Source organism: Heteronotia binoei, chromosome 8 (assembly GCF_032191835.1).
Source record: "Heteronotia binoei isolate CCM8104 ecotype False Entrance Well chromosome 8, APGP_CSIRO_Hbin_v1, whole genome shotgun sequence".
Taxonomy (NCBI): domain Eukaryota; kingdom Metazoa; phylum Chordata; class Lepidosauria; order Squamata; family Gekkonidae; genus Heteronotia; species Heteronotia binoei.
The window spans coordinates 96,393,536-96,411,556 of record NC_083230.1 but is presented as its reverse complement, the minus strand read 5'-3'; the positions used below and the strand labels follow the sequence as shown (position 1 = coordinate 96,411,556).

At 44.2% G+C, this 18,021-nt stretch overlaps 1 protein-coding gene across 1 annotated transcript in view; it reads right to left on the bottom strand.

The window, feature by feature from the left end:
* The window catches only part of TMEM178B (transmembrane protein 178B), a 374,746-nt gene that overhangs the window by 41,300 nt on the left and 315,425 nt on the right, over positions 1-18,021 (bottom strand). The window lies entirely within an intron of this gene.

Here is an 18,021-nt window from a genome sequence, read left to right as displayed (position 1 = left end):
TGCCAACTTGAGGTAACTATTTCACAGAGGTAATTCTTCACCTGCAAACTTTTTCCTGTGAGCATTTATGACTGTGGGGTTTTTTATGTGAACTTTTTTTCTGTGGGCTTTCTTCCTCTGGGCTTTTTTCCGGTTACCCCACCAAGAAATGCACTGTAGGCTATGGCAGACCACCTCTGCTTCTCATTTGCCTTGGAAACCCTTTGTTGGAGTTGCAATAAGTTGTCTACGACTAAACAGCACCTACAAACATACTAAGTCAAGAGTCAATAAAAGCTAAATAACATCAAGAGATTTCCTAGACTCTTTTATTTATTTTTCAAGCATATAAATACTGTCATTTCCAAATAAGACCCCCCCCCCCAAAAAAAAAGCAGCAGCCATGTTAGTTAATAGCAACATCCAAAACCCAAAACTAAACAATATATTTTATTACGACCAACCTTGTACAGAAAGCATGGCTTCCACCTGCACATCCAGTGTCTACATGTATACAGTGTGGATGCATACTGGGTCTGCTTCCCAGTATTCTGAGCATAAAGTTGGGGCAAGGTTCACTCTTGCAACTCTGCTGCTTCCCCTCCAATGGATACAGTGACCCTGGACTTGCTATCTAAAAAGGCCTTCTTATGTTTTTCTCTATCAGCATGTTGGTGCTGCTATAGTTGAGAGACAGTATGTTGTTGTTCAGTCGCATAGTCGAGTCCGACTCTTTGTCGACAAAGTCACGGCAGGCCCTCCTATCTTCCACCATCCTCCAAAGTCTGCTCAAATTTGTGTTAGTTACATCAGCAATGCTGTCCAGCCATCTCATCTTTTGCCATCCCCTTCTTTTTTTGCCTTCTGTCCTTCCCAGCATCAGGGTCTTCTCCAGTGAATGCTCCCTTCTCGTTTGTTGGCCAAAGTATTTCATCTTCAGTATCTGACCTTCCAGGGAACTGTCAGGGTTGATTTCCCGAGAGACAGTATACTGTGAGTTAAAATGGAGTGGAGGACAAGGGATAGGGATGTCAGCCTCTAGGTAGGACCTGGGAATCCCCCAGAATTACAGCTCATCTCCATACTACAGAAATCAATTCCCCTGGGGAAAAGGGATGCTTTGGAGGGTGGATGCTGTAGCATTGTACCTCACTGAAGCCCCTGTCTTCCCCAGGTTCTATTCTCAAATCTCCAGGAGTTTCCCAACCTGGAGCTTGCAACTCTACTCTCCTCCCTGCCCCTGCCCCCCCACACACACCAGTGACCACAGCAGGGCAGCAGTATTCAGGTCAGTGCAGAGGGGCTGTATGCCCTTCAACACTATGCAAAAGGGGGGGGGATTGTTAGAAGCTATTTACAATATGAAATCTGAACTATCCAGAAGGAACTCATTTGGATGATAAATACAGTGTATGGGGTGGGGTGGGAACCAGGACTACAGCTCCAACCATAACATGTTCAGCCCTCTTTACGGAGCCCACAAACATACAATGATTGCGGAACTTTACAAACGCAGAGTAATTAATAGCACACATGTACGATTCTGGTGTGCATTGAATTTCAGTTCTGCTTCTGTGATCCTGCCCCTCCCCATCTTCATCTTCAGTGTGCCCTGCTCTGCATGTGAAGAGAGCTTAGATTACACCAGACAGAGGGAAAGCACATATACCTGAGACTATGAAGCCAGAGTGATTTTGCTGCTCAAACAACATGGCCAGAAACCCTTGAAGGACAGACATATGAAGGATCATGCAAAAGGAGTCCGTTACATCAGCACTTAGAATCATAGAATCATAGAGTTGAAAGGGACCTCCAGGGTCATCGAGCCCAACCCCCTGCACAATGCAGGAAACTCACAAATACCTCCCCCTAAATTCACAGGATCTTCATTGCTGTCAGATGGCCATCTAGCCTCTGTTTAAAAACCTTCAAGGAAGGAGAACCCACCACCTCCTGAGGAAGCCTGTTCCACTGAGGAACTGCTCTAACGGCCAGGAAGTTCTTCCTAATATTGAGCTGGAAACTCTTTTGATATAATTGCAACCCACTGGTTCTGGTCCTACCTTCTGGGGCCACAGAAAACAATTCCACACCCTCCTCTATATCAGGGATGGCCAATGGTAGCTCTCTAGACATTTTTTGCCTACAACTCCCATCAGCCCCAGCCATTGGCCATGCTGGCTGGGGCTGATGGGAGTTGTAGGCAAAAAAATATCTGGAGAGCTACCGTTGGCCACCCCTGCTCTATATGACAGCCCTTCAAGTACTTGAAGATGATGATCATATCACCTCTCAGCTGCCTTCTCTCCAGACTAAATATACCCAATTCCTTCAACCTTTCTTCATAGGACTTGGTCTCCAGACCCCTCACCATCTTCGTCGCCTCCCTCTGGACCCGTTCCAGCTTGTCTATATCCTTCTAAAAATGTGGTGCCAAAAACTGAACACAACACTCCAGGTGAGGTCTTACCAGAGCAGAGTAAAGTGATACCACTGTTGATACAGTCCAAAATTGCATTTGCCTTTTTAGCCACCACATCACACTGTCCACAAGTGTCACAGCACTTTAGGATGATCACACCTGAAGCTGCCTTATACTGAATTAGATTGATAGTCCATTGAGATCAGTATTATCTGCACAGACTGGCAGTGGCTCTCCAAAGGTCTCAGGCTGAGGTCTTTCACATCACCTATGACCTGATCCTTTTAATTGGAGATGCTACAGATTGAACCTGGGACCTTGTGCATGCAAAGCAGAGCCTCTTCCACAGTGAGCCACAGCCCTTTCTCAGGGTTGTAGCAGTGTTGGGGAGAGAGGTAATCGCACCACTGATACCACCATTGGTTTGTTCCAAGTCAACAGAGGCATAAGAGGAGCCAAATTACAGTGGCTGATGCAAACTTGTAGGATGAGTAGAGTACCATTGTGCACCAGGCAGGATCAAGGCTGCAGAAAAGCTCTAGTGCTTGTAATTTCTTAATTTTTTATATATATAAACATCGCCTAGAGCCTGGCATTGGCCAGGATTAGGTGATTCATAAATTTAATAAGTAATAATAATTTAATAAATAATAGATATACAAAGAAGAAACAAAACTTAAAGTTCTCTTGATATCCATCTTCTATCCTCCTTCTGCTGAGGGCACCAATGGCAGAGGTGTGAAAAAGGAACTGTACACTAGATGTCTGAATGTCTCTAACTTGTCCGATGCAATCTGCCAGGTCAACCTGCATGGAAATGGTAGTGCTAAGGATAAGTCTATTCAGAGTGATTCTTCCAATTGGGAAATTATTATGTGCTCAGCAGCCCATCGTTGAATCAGCACCCTACAGCTATTTAAGAAGAACAAGGTCAGAGAAAAGAAGAGTGCCTCTGCTAACATTGCCTCGGAACTGGAAGAACTCCTGCAGGTGATCTAGCGTAACAAGTCTCAGTCCCAACACAGTTTGATCAGCACTTCTCATTTCCAACTGAAGATAGCCATTTGGGTGCCAACTAAAGCGAGGGAAATAGGACACTGCCCCCATAGGAATACAGACAACAGAGCAGGTTGGTGGCATGGTCCAGCCACTCACATGGCAGCTTTGTAATGGGAACAGGAAGTGAATGGCTCTGGACTCAGTTCAGTCTTTTGCTTTCAAACAAAATGGTATACTCCTAAACTATTGACAACAAATACAGAGACATTCCCCTATATACCTACACCAATGGGCATTTTGCTTACTGAAGAAAAAAAGAAGACAATAACGTACCCTCCTGGTAAAGCACCCTCCTTAACAACTTCGTTTTCCCAGCCAACAAAATGGTTGCCTAGAGTTTCCATGACAATTGAAGTAGCAACAGGGGTGAAGTGAAAGACAAAATGGAGAGTCAAAGGAAACCTGGGGAGAACACTGAGGGAATGATCCAAGCAGGCAGCTGTGTTGGTCTGAAGCAGTTGAACAAATCAGCTTAGAATGTAAGCTTTCGTGTGCTCTTAAGCACACATCATCAGATGGGGAATCCAGCACTGATGAAGTGTGCTTAAGAGCACATGAAAGCTTGCGTTCTAAATAAAAATTGGTTGGTCTTAAGGGTGCAACTTGACTCCTGCTTTGTTCAACTGAGGGAATGAGCCAAAGAGACAATATGAAGGATTACACAGCTGCTCAACAGGCTGGAAACTATAAGGACATACCTGGCAACCATGAAAAATTTAAAGAAGGTAGCTGAAATATAAGGCAAGGCTAAAGAATGAGATACAGTTTTAACCACACACATTCCCGTTATCATTCAGCACTAAAAAAAATCTTCTGCCTCAAGAACTTTTTCTCTAAAGACTGAACATGGAGAAAGAACACAGAAAAGCAATGGCAAGTGCTGAGAAATGAACATGGGTAGCACTCCATTACATGGCAATCCTTTCTTTGTTTAATTTCTCCCCAAATGGCCGACATTTTATCTTTATGTGGGGCCAAATTTTGTGCCTTCGCATGTTCAACAAGGAATCAGGTGGTTAAGTATTTTATTAATTATGTCTGTATTATTGAACTCAGCCTACTATGTGCCTTCAAAATTTCATTGTATATAAATGAACTGATTATTCTCATTGGCTCATAACACTAAATAATACACCTTCAATCCACTTTCAATGCACTTTCCAATTAGATTTTGTCAGTTTACATAGTAAAATCCAGTTGGAAAGTGCATCAAAAGTGGGTTGAAAGTACATTATTTAGTGTGTGTGATGGCAGCCTTTGTGTGTCAATTTTGGCTGACCTGATTACAACAGATACAGATTGATTGATTAACACAGGACTGTAGATATACACACACAGGTATGAATTTATATATTTGGTGTCTAAAGTGTGAACCCTACAGGGTACATATGCAGAAATTCAGGTCTCTGTCCCAAACAGCTTACAATTAAAAGGCCGTGGTAGGGGTTACAGCAAAGGGAGGGGGAAGGTAGAGAAGATAAACAGGCATATATTCAAAACTGATGTTCTTGGAGTGTCCTTCTTCCTCCCAAGGAATATTATGCTGGACCAGTCTGAAAATAATCATGTCACGCATTCAGAATAGTTAGTTTGATGAATGGGCTGCTAAGGAAAATGGTAAAGATGGAAATATGAGATCTCCATGTTATCACCAGACTCTGCTCAAACCTCCTGCAGATTGTGGCATTAAATACTTTAAATTAAACATTTTCAATGACATATTGTTATTCTAATTCTCTCTCTCTCTTTGCTGAACATATATTATTAAGGCAGGTAGCCCACAGCAGGAGAAAAAAAGGGAAGGGAAAGTATAGAAAGATATTAACTATAGGAAGAAAGTGATCTTTTTCTATAGAGTTTTTTTTTAATTTTGAAGTTTACTCTTCTATTAACATTTAAATTGAAAGCCCTGGCTTCCAAGTTCCACGTGAGAAATCTGTATTTAAATCAATGCCATTGAAAAGTGGGAAGAAACATATGGCAATATGGAAGCCATCTCCATTTGCTTTCAAAAGGATTTGTCCTTTAAATGATTGGATTTTTTCTTGTTCATGAAAGAGAGATGAAATTAGAAATATATTAAAATCAATGTGGAATAACGTTTAAGGGAAGGAGTTTCAGGATATCATTTAATTGCCAGGGTCTGAAGTGTTGGTATTTGAAGACAGGATTATCCTGGGAATGAGGCCTTTACTGTTTTTTTTTTTAAGGAAGCAATATTGTGTGTTAAACTAGGGCTCAACTGAAGAGCACTCTCCTGCTGGTGCTGACAGCAATAAATACTACTTTTTTATCCAACTGGAGGCCCAGGTCCAGGAACACTTCAAGCTATGAATCTGCTTCTTGAGGGGAAGTGCAACCCCATTGAGAACAGGAAATGCCCCATTTTCTGGGTCAAACCGGTAGCACCTCCATTTTATTGGGATTAAGTATCAGTTTGTTAGCGCTCATCCATTAACTGACTCCAGGCATCTTTTTATAGCTTCCACAGCCTCCCTGGGATCTGCTGGAAGTTTGAGAGCCAGTTTGGTGTAGTGGTTAAGTGTGCGGACTCTTATCTGGGAGAACCGGGTTTGACTCCCCACTCCTCCACCTGCAACTGCTGGAATGGCCTTGGGTTAGCCATAGCTATTGCAGGAGTTGTCCTTGAAAGGGCAGCTTCTGTGAAAGCCCTTTCAGCCTCACCCACCTCACAGGGTGTCTGTTGTGGGGAAGAAGATACAGCAGACTGTAAGCCACTCTGAGTCTCTGATTCAGAGAGAAGGGCGGGATATAAATCTGCAGTTTTCTTCTTCTTCTGCAGTCTTCTATGAGATAGTGCTGAGTGTCATCTGCACAAAGTTTCTGGACATTTCTAGAACTATTTATCATCACTTCCAGGTATCCTGGAAATGACATAGTGGTACAAACAACATGGTCATTTTTGCTCTTTTTCTTCTCACCGCTTGGAGTTGTCGCAGGTAACTAGGGCCCTATCTCCAGATCAAGGGTGGCCAAACTGTGGCTTTTTCACACATAGAGCATGGCTCTCAAAGTCCCCACTGTTCTGTTGGCTGGCTTGGAGAAGGCATTTGTCTCTTTCAAACACTTCTCCAAGCCAAATCAGCCAACATTTTGGAAAATGCATTTAAAGTTGCTTTCTTTCCACTCCTCCCTCCCTTCCATCTTGTGACTCTCAAACATCTGATGTTCATGTCTTGCAGTTCTAAATCATCTGATGTTTATTCTATGTGGCTCTTACATTAAGTAAGTTTGGCCACCCCTGATCCAGATGATCTCTCCCAGAAGCCTTATGTATATGTTGAAAAGCATGGGAGACAAGATGGAACCTTGCAAAACCCTGTAGGCCAAATGTCAAGAGGCAGAGCAGAAGTCCCCCAGCCCCACACTACTAGAAACAAAGATTGTCTGAGACTGACATGCAAGCACTACCATAATAGAACTGAATCTTGTTCCAAATTCAGAATACTAACCATTTATCTGCAGTGCTTTTCAGTGAGATTTAAGGTTGTAAGGCTTTACTCTCTGCAAATGGCTTTCAGTCCACCTATCCTGATAGAATTAGTGCTTCTGAAATGTTTACAAAACACCACATGAATGACAGTGGGTCCAGGTAGAACATGGTCCTCTCCTCAGCTTATTTCTTAGGGATAAATAGGGAGGCTTGAACCATGTGATCATAAAGCTTTCTGCCTACTCTCTGGTGTTCTTGTTGCTGCTCTTATGGAAACCCATGTCCCATTAGCTAGCATTTTCTATATAGCATGCTACTCTGGAGTAAGGCAGTAGTGTGGGGATAGAAAGCAAGCAACATAGGAATAGATTTGCAAAAGCATGGGCAGCTACTTCTAGTCCTACAAAATTCTGAATGCCAGTCCTGCAAGATTTCTTGATCTACATTTTCCAGTTGTTTCCCCACAATCATAAGACTTGGCATCCTGAAGATGAGAGTTTGAAACACAAAGCTGTCTTATGCGAATTCAAGAGAATTAAGCCGTTCTTGAGCTATTAGGCAAGTCCTCCATCTTGTATGGGTCTCCTGATGTTTGCCTCCTTCTTATCTTAGATTCATGAGGATGTAAACAGTATACCAAAACCGTGAATAACTAAGAATTGTGTCCTATGTTTATACAAAAAAGATTTATAACAACCCTTGTATCCGTTCACAATCCAAAATCAAGTATTACACACAAAGTTCATTTCCACAAGTCTGCTAAACGTGGCTTATTCCAATAAGCTGAAAATGATCTGTTCCAAACCACAGTTCCACAAAATGGCTTGTGCTGAAAAAGTCTCTTCCTGGACAGCCACCATCTTTTTTTTTAATGTCCAGGAAGATACAAATCTTAGTTCTTTATTCATGGTTTTGGCATATTTTTTACATCCGTCCTATAGTAGACAGCTTTCTGCCTGGCTGTACACATGACCCATTTGCCATTTCCTCACTAGCATGACAAGCTTTGATTGAACACATTCCCTTCTCATCTATGGTTATAAAGGGAAGGGCAAGGAGAGAATTCAGAGAAGCGCCATTTCACACCTTCACTTTCTCAGCACTCTGCCTTAGAATCTCCGTAGACATTTTTTGTTCCAACGGTGAAATGGTCTCCTATGAAAACCATACAGGGTTAACAAAAGGACACCTGTGTGTGGCGTCTGCTCTAATTCCACCACACAATGGGTTTCATCTCCACTGGAAAATCCCCCAGGGGACTCCATGTATTAATAGTCATTTCCGTTCACCAGCCCCCGCTGTCTGATTTTTCAGTATCATTCTTATAAGAGAGAAAAATAGGATACATACACTTTGTCGCCGGGCATTGAATTACCCACAACCTAGCGGGCTTTGGATGCCATTTCAGGAAATAGATCCAGGTGAATGGGATGCCTTAGGGGAGCTAGTAATGGACTCTGGTATCTTCCACCTCTAGGTCAGCTATTCAGATGTAGGTCAGACTGAACGCTGAGAGCCGGGGGCAATGTATGCGCAACGGTCTTTACCTCTGGGATCCCTGTAGAGCTCTTAATTTAACAAGAGTCCAGTCTATAGCTGGGCAGACTCCGAAGGGAGGAACTGCACAGAGAATAGTTTTCTGTGGTTCCTTGAGGGCAGAACAAGGGGGTACAACCAGGGCTATTTTTTGTAGCAGGAACTCCTTTGCGTATTGGAACACACACTCCTGATGTAGCCAATCCTCCAAGAGCTTACAGGGCTCTTCTTAGAGGGCCTATTGTAAGCTCCAGGAGGATTGGCTACATCAGGGGTGTGTGGCCTAATATGCAAAGGTGTTCCTGCTACAAAAAAAGCCCCGGTTGCAACAAGAGAGACAGAGCGGATAAAATAGAGGAGAGGAGAATGTTGTAAGTTGCTTTGGGTTCCCATTGGAGAGAAAAGTGGAGTAGAAATGAAGCAAGTAAGTATATAAGTACGCTGTCATAGTGTTGTGCATAGGGTTGTCAGTTCCACTGGAAACTGGTGGGCGATATGGAGGGTGGTCAGCTCCAGGTTGGGAAACTCCTGGAGATTTGGGGGAAAGCATAGGGAGGACAGGGACCTCAATGCCATGGAGTCCAGCCTCCAAAGCATCTATTTTCTCCAGGTGGAATGATCCCTGTAGTCTGGAGATGAGCTGGAATTCTGGGGGATCCCCAGGTCCCACCTGGAGGCTGGGACCCCTAGCTGTGCATTTCTACATCCCTGCCTCACACAATTGTCAATGGAAGAGGGGCCCTGGGAGAGCGGTGCACAGTCAGCTCTGTGGTTCTTGCAAGGTTGAGTTCAGCCCTTCCAGACTGGCTGTTGTTTATTTTATTGCCGCCATTTGGTGGGAGGAGTGGCAGGCCAGGATGGGGGCTTGTACAGGCAATAAGAGCTTACTTCATCCGAAGCAATCCGTAAATATTCTTATGCACTCCCCATTTCATCAAGTGGCAAGACAGTCTAAAGACAGCACTCAGTGGGCTGATTCTCTTGGGAGGGGGGAGACCCCTGGAGTTTTCAAGGTGCCAGAATTATTGGCTTTAGTTGCAAAGATACAGGAAGAGCACAGTTGGAGGTAAAGAAACACTCCTCTGGGGCACCAAGCCTGCTGCAGCAGATCTTCAGAGAGAGAGATCCTGCACAGCAAGGGACTTCAGCTTACCGGGGTTGCCAACTCTGGCTTGGAAAATTCCTGAAGAATTGGGGGGTGGAGGGAGCTCAGCAGGGTGTAATACCCCATCCACCCTCCAAACAGCCAATTCCTCCAGGGGAGTTGATCTGTGTAGTCTGGCAAGCAATACTAATTCTGAGAGATCTCTAGGCCCCATCTAGAGACTGTGAGCCCTATCACTCACAGCTGTCTCTTTCAGACTCTTCCCAAACTCAAAGTTGCTGTTTCTTCATTCACACACACACATACCTGCCCTTTCCCTCAGCTTGTGGGGGGAGTCACTTCCTCCAGCTTCTTGTGGTTGCTAAGCAGAACTTACAGGGCCATCTCTTAACAATCAGCATTGATTAAGAAACATCAACATTCTTTTATCATAGGTTTTGTTCCAGCTTGTGTTACGTAGCCCAAGCACATATTGATAGATTCTTTCACACTATTAGACAGTAAATCCACACCATGTTTTTTATGCACACCATTATTATTATTATTTTTGCTGTCTAATAGGGTTGCCAGGTCTCCTCACCCATCCAGGAGTGGGCGGGGACATTGCATGACATCCCCAACACAATGATGACACCCAGACATGATGTCATCACATCAGAGATGTCATGCAAGGATGCTCTGGTATTTGGGTGAAACTCTATGGTTTTTTCCACCCTGGAAACCATAGAGTTTGCCCAAATACCAGAGCATCCACACGTAACATCCTTCATGTGATGACATCACTTCCTGGTGACATCATTGTGTTGTGTTTCCTCCGCTGACTGCTGGTCCACTGAGGAGATAACCCCCTGAAACTGGGGGAATCCCCCACTGGGATTTGAGGGCTGGCAAACTTAGGTAAGTAACTGCAGAATAAATACACCAGAGGAAAAAGAATGATGTGTAAGGTGGGTGCAGAATTGGAAATCAAGATTAAAAGCTTGCTGCTCTGAAAATCTTCAGTATGATGTGTATGCATATTGGCAGAGCTGGTCCTAACTGTCTGGCACCCTAGGCAAGGCTAATTTCTGGCACCTCCCCTGCACTGATAACATCACTGAGACACATGGGGGGCACCCAGTTTGGTGCCCCCAGAAGGCTGGTGCCCTAGGCATATGGGTCCAAGCATCCCTTTCTACATTTCTCCCAGACTCTGAATCCAAGTTTCTGTGGAGTGAGACTTGTCCTTTTTCTCATTAAACCAGCTGCCCAGCATGACACATAGAAATGGCTCTTCTCTCTGAAATGGAGGAAGTGGCCACGACAAAGGGAGAGATTCCATGGGCATCAGAGTTTTCTCTGGAAAAGTGTCTCCCTAGAGAAGGTGAATGAAGCTAACAATGATGAGATACGAACAAAAATTGTAAAGAAGGCCCTTTCCTTTTTTATTCATTTTCAAAGCAGCCAGAACATCAAGGGGAGCTTCATTATCATGGATTAATTGGGCCTTCACAACAAAATCAAGCAAGAGAGACTTTCATCCCTGGCTGTTTTCATACCTAAACTCTTCTTCTTACTCTCATTGTTCTTTTAAGGCCATCTGAAAATTGCCTGTGATGTAAAGATGTCCTCACACACATCCTTCCTACCCTCTTGCAGGCCTAATGTCACTGAATAGATAACGCTTGTTTTATCCCACCTTTCTTTCCACCCAATTAGAGCTCTGAAACAAAAAGCCACAACTGACTTATGATGACCCCTCGTGGGGTTTCAGAGCAAAAGATGAGTGTGTATAAGTGCATGTCTGTAAAGTGTCATAAAGTTGCAGTTGAGGGTTTTTGAGGCAAGAGACAAATCAAGGTGGTTTGTCATTGCCTACCTCTGATTAGCAGCCCTGGACTTCCTTGGTGGTCTCCCATCCAAGTAATGACCAAGGCTGACCTCACTTCTCTTCTGAAATCCAAGGCCTGAAGAAAAATGTCCTGTCCCTAATAGATGTTTAAGCTGTAGAAATGGGCAGATGAAGCTTTGCTAAGATAGGGCGCTTTTTTGTAGTAGGAACTCCTTTGCATATTAGGCCACAACCCCTGATGTAGCCAATCCTCTTGGAGCTTACAATAGGCTCTGCACTAAGAGCCCTATAAGCTCCAGGAGGATTGGTTACATCATGGGATGTGGCCTAATATGCAAAGGAATTCCTGCTACAAAAAAAGCCCTGGATAGAAGTCAATAACATCACCTGGCAAATAACATCCCATTAAATGTCCATTAAAGGGACAGGGCATTTTTTCATCCTGGTTTGCTGGCAACCCTATGTCCCACAAGACTTTCAGGCCATCCTTATCTACCATCTACTTTTCCTTTCCTTTCTGATGCCCATAGTATCTGTTTCGCTTTAAGCGGCCTACAGTGTTCCAGTCCAATCTGGGCTGCCATGTTTCCTTATGATGTGATCTACTGATAACAAAACATGGCAGCAGTGTCTACTGGAGGCACTTGCTACATGGGAGAGATGATACCTGTTCAAAAGGCTGGGCAGTGAGAAATGGGATGCCACCACCCTGATTTAACAAGCACAACATTATTGCATCATCGCATTTGGCCACCATTATGCAGAAAAGTGTGTGATCCATGGATGGCCAACTTTGCAGCACCTTTCCACAAGCAACACTTGTAGCAGGGGGTCAGTAATACATGTAACAGCACATGCCTCCTTCCTCCTTGCTGAAGTAACTGACTAGATACAGAAGCAGGAGGACCCAAAGGACTGCTTACAGTATAGAGTCAAGTTTATACTCTAGATTGTGTCTCCAGAGCAGCATGGCTGCTGGCTCTCTGGATCAACAGACTAAAATGCCAAGTGCCCCCACTGCATGGAGGGAGGGAGCCCTGCGGGGGTTTTTTTCCTGCAATGTGCACAAGCATTGCACTCTGTCAAACTTTGACTTGAACTGTGGGACACTGGTCAAAAAGATTGGACAGCACTGATATCATCTTTTCTGTGACCACAGTAAGCTGAGGTGCTCCTTTCACATAATTCCAGACTGACTCGCATATTCAAAAGCACATCTAAATATCATGTTTTTAAATCACAACCTTCCTCCAACAAGTTCAGGGAGCTAATACACATGAACATACATAATTGTTCTTTCACCCTCTGACTTAGTCTCACAACATACTGTAGAAGTAGGTTAGCTGAAAACACTGTATTTTTCCGGGGTTTGCCCTGAGGTCAGTGGACAGATATGGTCTGGGACTTGTGTGTTCCTCACCTGATTTCCAGGTGTGGCTCAGTGTAGGGCTTAGCATGCAAACGGTCCTAGATTCAGTCCCCAGCATCTCCAGTTAGAAAGGACCAGGAAGTAGGCAATGTGGGAGATTTCTGCCTGAGACCCAGGAGAGTCACTGCCAATCTGAGTAGACAATGTTGACCTTGATGGACTGATGCTCTGATTCCATAGAAAGCAGTTTCATGAGTTTTATATTCATTTGGTGGGAGGGGCCATGGCTCAATGTTACAACATCTTCTTTGGCATGGAGAAGGTCCCAGATTCCATTCACTGCTATCTCCAGATAAAAGGAGAAAAGCCCAGCAGGGACGCATTTGCATACTAGACTACACACCTTGACATCAAGCCAGCCTGAACTGTGTTCCTGTGTATTCCTGCTCAAAACAAACCCTGACCAGACAAGTAGGTAAAATGAAAGACCTCTGCCTGAGACCCTGGAGAGCCACTGCCAATCTGAGTAGACAATACTAACCTCAATGGATTGATGGTCTGATTTAGTATAAGGTACCTTCATGTATGTTCATGTGTGTGCAGGAGTCCAGTTTGCATCAACACCACTGCAAACAAGGAAAAAGGCATAGGTCTTTCCCATGCACCAGCAAGCTGCTATTTGCCCCATGTTCTCGGAAATCAAGTTCTGAGCAAGAAACTCCCAGATCACACCTGTCAGTTGGATCTGGGGATGTGTAGTTGAACAAGAGTCACACAGTGACTTCACAGCAGTAGGGGGATTTGATCCCTGGTCTCCATGGCCCTAGTTCAACACTAACCCCTATACAACACAGGTTACCATTCTCATACTGCCATCCCTTTTCTTACTGCTGCTGGAGCATTATTTCTTCTTCTTCTTCTTCTCTTCATAGTTTATAAACTCTGTAGTGCAGAAAAAGTCCCTGATGCTACATTTGACTTGTCCAAATTTTTAAATCTTTATAGTTCTTCCACCAGTGGTTTCCTAATTGCCCAGAGCCATAAAATGGAGTTGTTGTTCTAACACAAGCCCTGAGCACCAAGAACTCTAGCATCTGCCACCCTCTCTCCTTCCCCTTAATATGGGTAAATAGACCATCTCACCTTCCCGTATCCTGCTTAAGATGGAAATTTACCAATTTGATCCCATTTCTGCTTTCTGCACATCAATTCCTCTTGCTGAAGTACCAGCTCATCTCTCTTTCTGCATGCACGAATGCAGGATTATAGGAGGAAATGGCACTCACCTCTTCTATACCATCTTTCATTCCAGGCTGGTTCGTTGCTATGCAAACGGATGTCTTCCCTGAACATTTAGGTGTCAAGAAAAGAAATGCATGGGGGAAAACAGGTGCCAGGAAAATGGATTTCCCTTTGCCCCCCACCACTCCCCATCTCCAAACCCCAATCATTACCCTGTTAATAAACCCCTGAGTACCGCAGGGTGCAAACCTTTTTGCAATCAAATGCCAATGCCATTTTGATCATTCTAAGCAAGGGCTGCCAAAAAGCAGAAGGAATATAAAAACTGTAACTTGGTAAATGCTAGGATGGCAGCCAAAGCAGTGACAGGGGAAGGGAGTCAGGAGGGAGACACAACCGCCTAAACCAACAGTCGAGGGGGGCGGGGGAGAGAATCCCAGCACAGATGTTGCAGACAGTGAAAATGAAAAGAATGTCTCATCCTACACAGCCAGATGAGCCTCAGCAAATGCCCTAGGCTGCCAACTAGTCTAGCCTGAGATGCCCTTTCAATGTGTATATTTGTATGGGGCTGGCAAATCTATACAGGGCAAAATAAGCAGGAGATCTGCTGGCACTTTAAGACTAGCAACATTTTATTCTAGCACAGACTTATGTGATTTTGAGTCCACTATCATATTCACAAGATGGGTCCTTGCCTGGTATACACCCACTCACACCCACACCCACACCCATACCCATGCAAACACACAAACAAGCCACACACATATTTTCTGAAATATTAAATAATTCCACCAAAACCTGTAATTTGTGTTGTTCCATGACCTTTGACTCAGCTTTCTCACTTTGTTTTAGGGGTAGATGCTCAACCATTGGGTCAGTGGTAGAGCATCTGTTTTGCATGCGGAAGGTCCCAGGTTCAATCCCTGGTTTCCAGTTTATAGTCAGGTAGTAGGTGATATGAAAGACCTCTGCCTGAGACATTGGAGAGCTGCTGCCAGCCTGAGTAGTCAATACTGATCTTGATGGATTGACAGTCCAGTATAAGGCAGCTTCAAGTGCTTATAATAATCTCACAAACATACATACATTCTAGTGGCTACAAAAAAGCCACTAGAAACTCATTTGCATATTAGGCCACACCCCCTTATGCCAAGCCAGCTGGATCTGTGTTCCTCTGCATTCCTGCTCAAAAAAAAGCCCTGCATACATGGATACATATTTAGGCATGTGTAATAGATTCCAGAATTAAAAAAATTATGTTTACTGATACAAAAGATTTGGCTATAGTCTCATTTGATTCCTGTATATGTTTGGTGCATCAGACAGTCCCTCTGGAATTTTTACAAGCATTTTTTCAGCTCCCAGACTCCCACATGAGCCTTTTCTCCTTTCAAAGGGGGGCAAGCATGCACGCAACATATGCTGTTGCAGTCCTTTGCTTTGGATCCACATGCTGACCATCAAAATAACAGCTGTGCATCTATCACTATCAAAGGACAGGATTCATTGCTGCATGGCCAAACGTTCCCACTAAAGGACAGCTCTCCAAAACCTGTATATATTACACTCCCAAAGGAGTTCCTGGAAGTGGTGCTTGGGGAGATAGAATTTGGAGAAGGGGGTGGAGTGCCATGGGGATGTAATGCCATACAGTCCACACTCCAAAATTTAATTTAATTTAATTTTTTAATTTATACCCTGCCTTTTCCTGCTGTCACTTCCTCCACAGGAGGGGGAACCAGTCTCCAGAGATCTCCTGGAAAATTCTCCAGGCTTCATCTTGAGGCTGGCAAGGCTAAACTGTGGCTAATTGTCATGAAGCCAGGGAACAGAAAAGAGCGTATTTCCTCCTCCCTGTGTTTTTCCTGACATTTCAAGATCATTTATCTGAAGCAAAACTCTTAGTATGTAAGCACAGCATTTTCCTACTACTACCAGCTGGTTGTGCAACTTCAGGATCACAGGTAAGGCAACTTTGAGCTCTTTACCCTGTGATCTAGGGGTGCTCACTTTTAAGAAACTACAGCTCAGAACAGACATTCAAAGTCAACAAGATCTTGACAGCCAACTATCCCACTGGTTATTTAAACCCAATATCTGAATTCTGCTCTTCCCCATCTTTGTCGCTCTTGAAGGATTTCTTTACATGTTCCAAATTCCTTGTGTTTGTTGAACAATGACAAGGGGCTTTGAAGCAGAGACTCAATGGGAATTTTTTTCACCTCCCAGACTCCCACGTGAGCCTTTTCTCCTTGCAAAGGGGGGTACACAGGCAGAATCAATGGATGCTTTCCTCTCCGTATTTTTTTTCTTTTCCTCAAAGTATCACAGAAAGCTCTGTTTGCAAAATCGCATTGCTTACGTGGCTGCACACAAATTCTGCGACAGAGCCCCCAAAGGCAGCTCTGCAGGGCACTTTAAGGAGGAGAAGGCAGTGTTGAAGGGAAGGCAACAGCCACTTCTGCCTGTGTGCCCAGTCAGGAGGATAAAAGGGAACGTGTGAGTCTAGGGTTACCAACTCTGCCTTTGGAAATGTGTGAGGATTTGAGGGTGGAGCTGGGGAGAGTGGGAGTTAGGAATGGGAGGGGCCGTGGTAAAGTATAATGCACTCCACCTTCCAAAGCAGCCATTTTCTCCAGGGGAAGTGGGACAAATGCTTTAAATAAATAAATAATAATAAATAAGTGATTTATGTAGCCTGAAAATCAGCTGTAATCCCAGGAGAGCTCCAGACTCCACTTGGAGGTGGGAACCTTATCCGAGTCTGGGAGGCACAAAATTCATTTGAACTAGTGGACAAATCAAAACAACTCTTTGGGCGTTTTCCCACAGAGCTTACCTCGGAGCGACGTCCCTCTTCACCACGCAGCGTCTGTGCGGATTTCCCACCAACTGCTCCGCATAACCAGGAAGAGCCGCGGCTTTTGCGTCGCTAACGTAAACTGGTTTTTAGCGGTTTACATCTGCGACGCAAAAGGTTCCTGGTTATGCGGAGCAGTTGGTGGGAAATCTGCGCAGACACTGCGCGGTGAAGAGGGACGTCGCTCCGAGGTAAGCTCTGTGGGAAAACGCCCTTTGAGTAGATCCAGGTGGGTAGCCATGTTGGCCTAAATCAATAGAACAAAGTCTGAGTCCAGTGGCACCTTTAAGACCAATAAAGTTTAATTCTGGGTATAAGCTTTCATGTTCAGGGGGCACACTTCTTCAGATACATTCCTCTTCTGAAGAAATGTGCATGCATGTGGAAGCTTATACCCAGAATTAAACGTTGTTGGCCTTAAGGGTGCCACTGGACTCAGACTTCGTTCTAACTCTTTGAGCACTTTTTGTTTGGGCCAGACTGGATTTTTTCATTACTCAATTTGCAAAATGTCTCCACTGGAGCAAATCCGTCTTACAACTATGTTTTCGTTGTGTTTGCATTCCTCTGGCTTTTGCTGATGCATTGAGACACTTGCTTCCTTCCAAAAACAAAATGATGGGATCTAACTTGGCATGTGGCTTTAACTGATCTTGTAAGCTAAGCAAGGTGGCACTGAGCAGGTAGTGTCCCCATGCAGAATCTCAACCTCATTTCTTAGGACATACCAGGCTGCCTCCCAGGCTTAGCTTTACAAGTGACAAAAAAAAAATTGATGATACAGAAAGATGCCTCCCATGTCACTTTTAAAAGACATGGGTACACTTTTGGACATTGAACTCATGTCCTCAGATGCACGGAATGTGAAGCTGACAGGTTCATACACATCTATTTTGCAAGCTAAGCGGTATAGAATCAGAATCAGAGTTGGAAGGGGCCATACAGGTTATCTAGTCCAACCCGCTGCTCAGTGCAGGATCAGCCTAGAGCATCCCTGACAAGTGTTTGTTCAGACGCTGCTTAAAGACTGACAGTGAGGGGGAGCTCACCACCTCCCTCAGTAGCTGATTCCACTGCTGAACTACTCTTCGTGTAAAAAGGTTTTTCCTACTATCCAGCCGGTACCTTCCTACCCTTAGTTTAAACCCATTATTTCGAGTC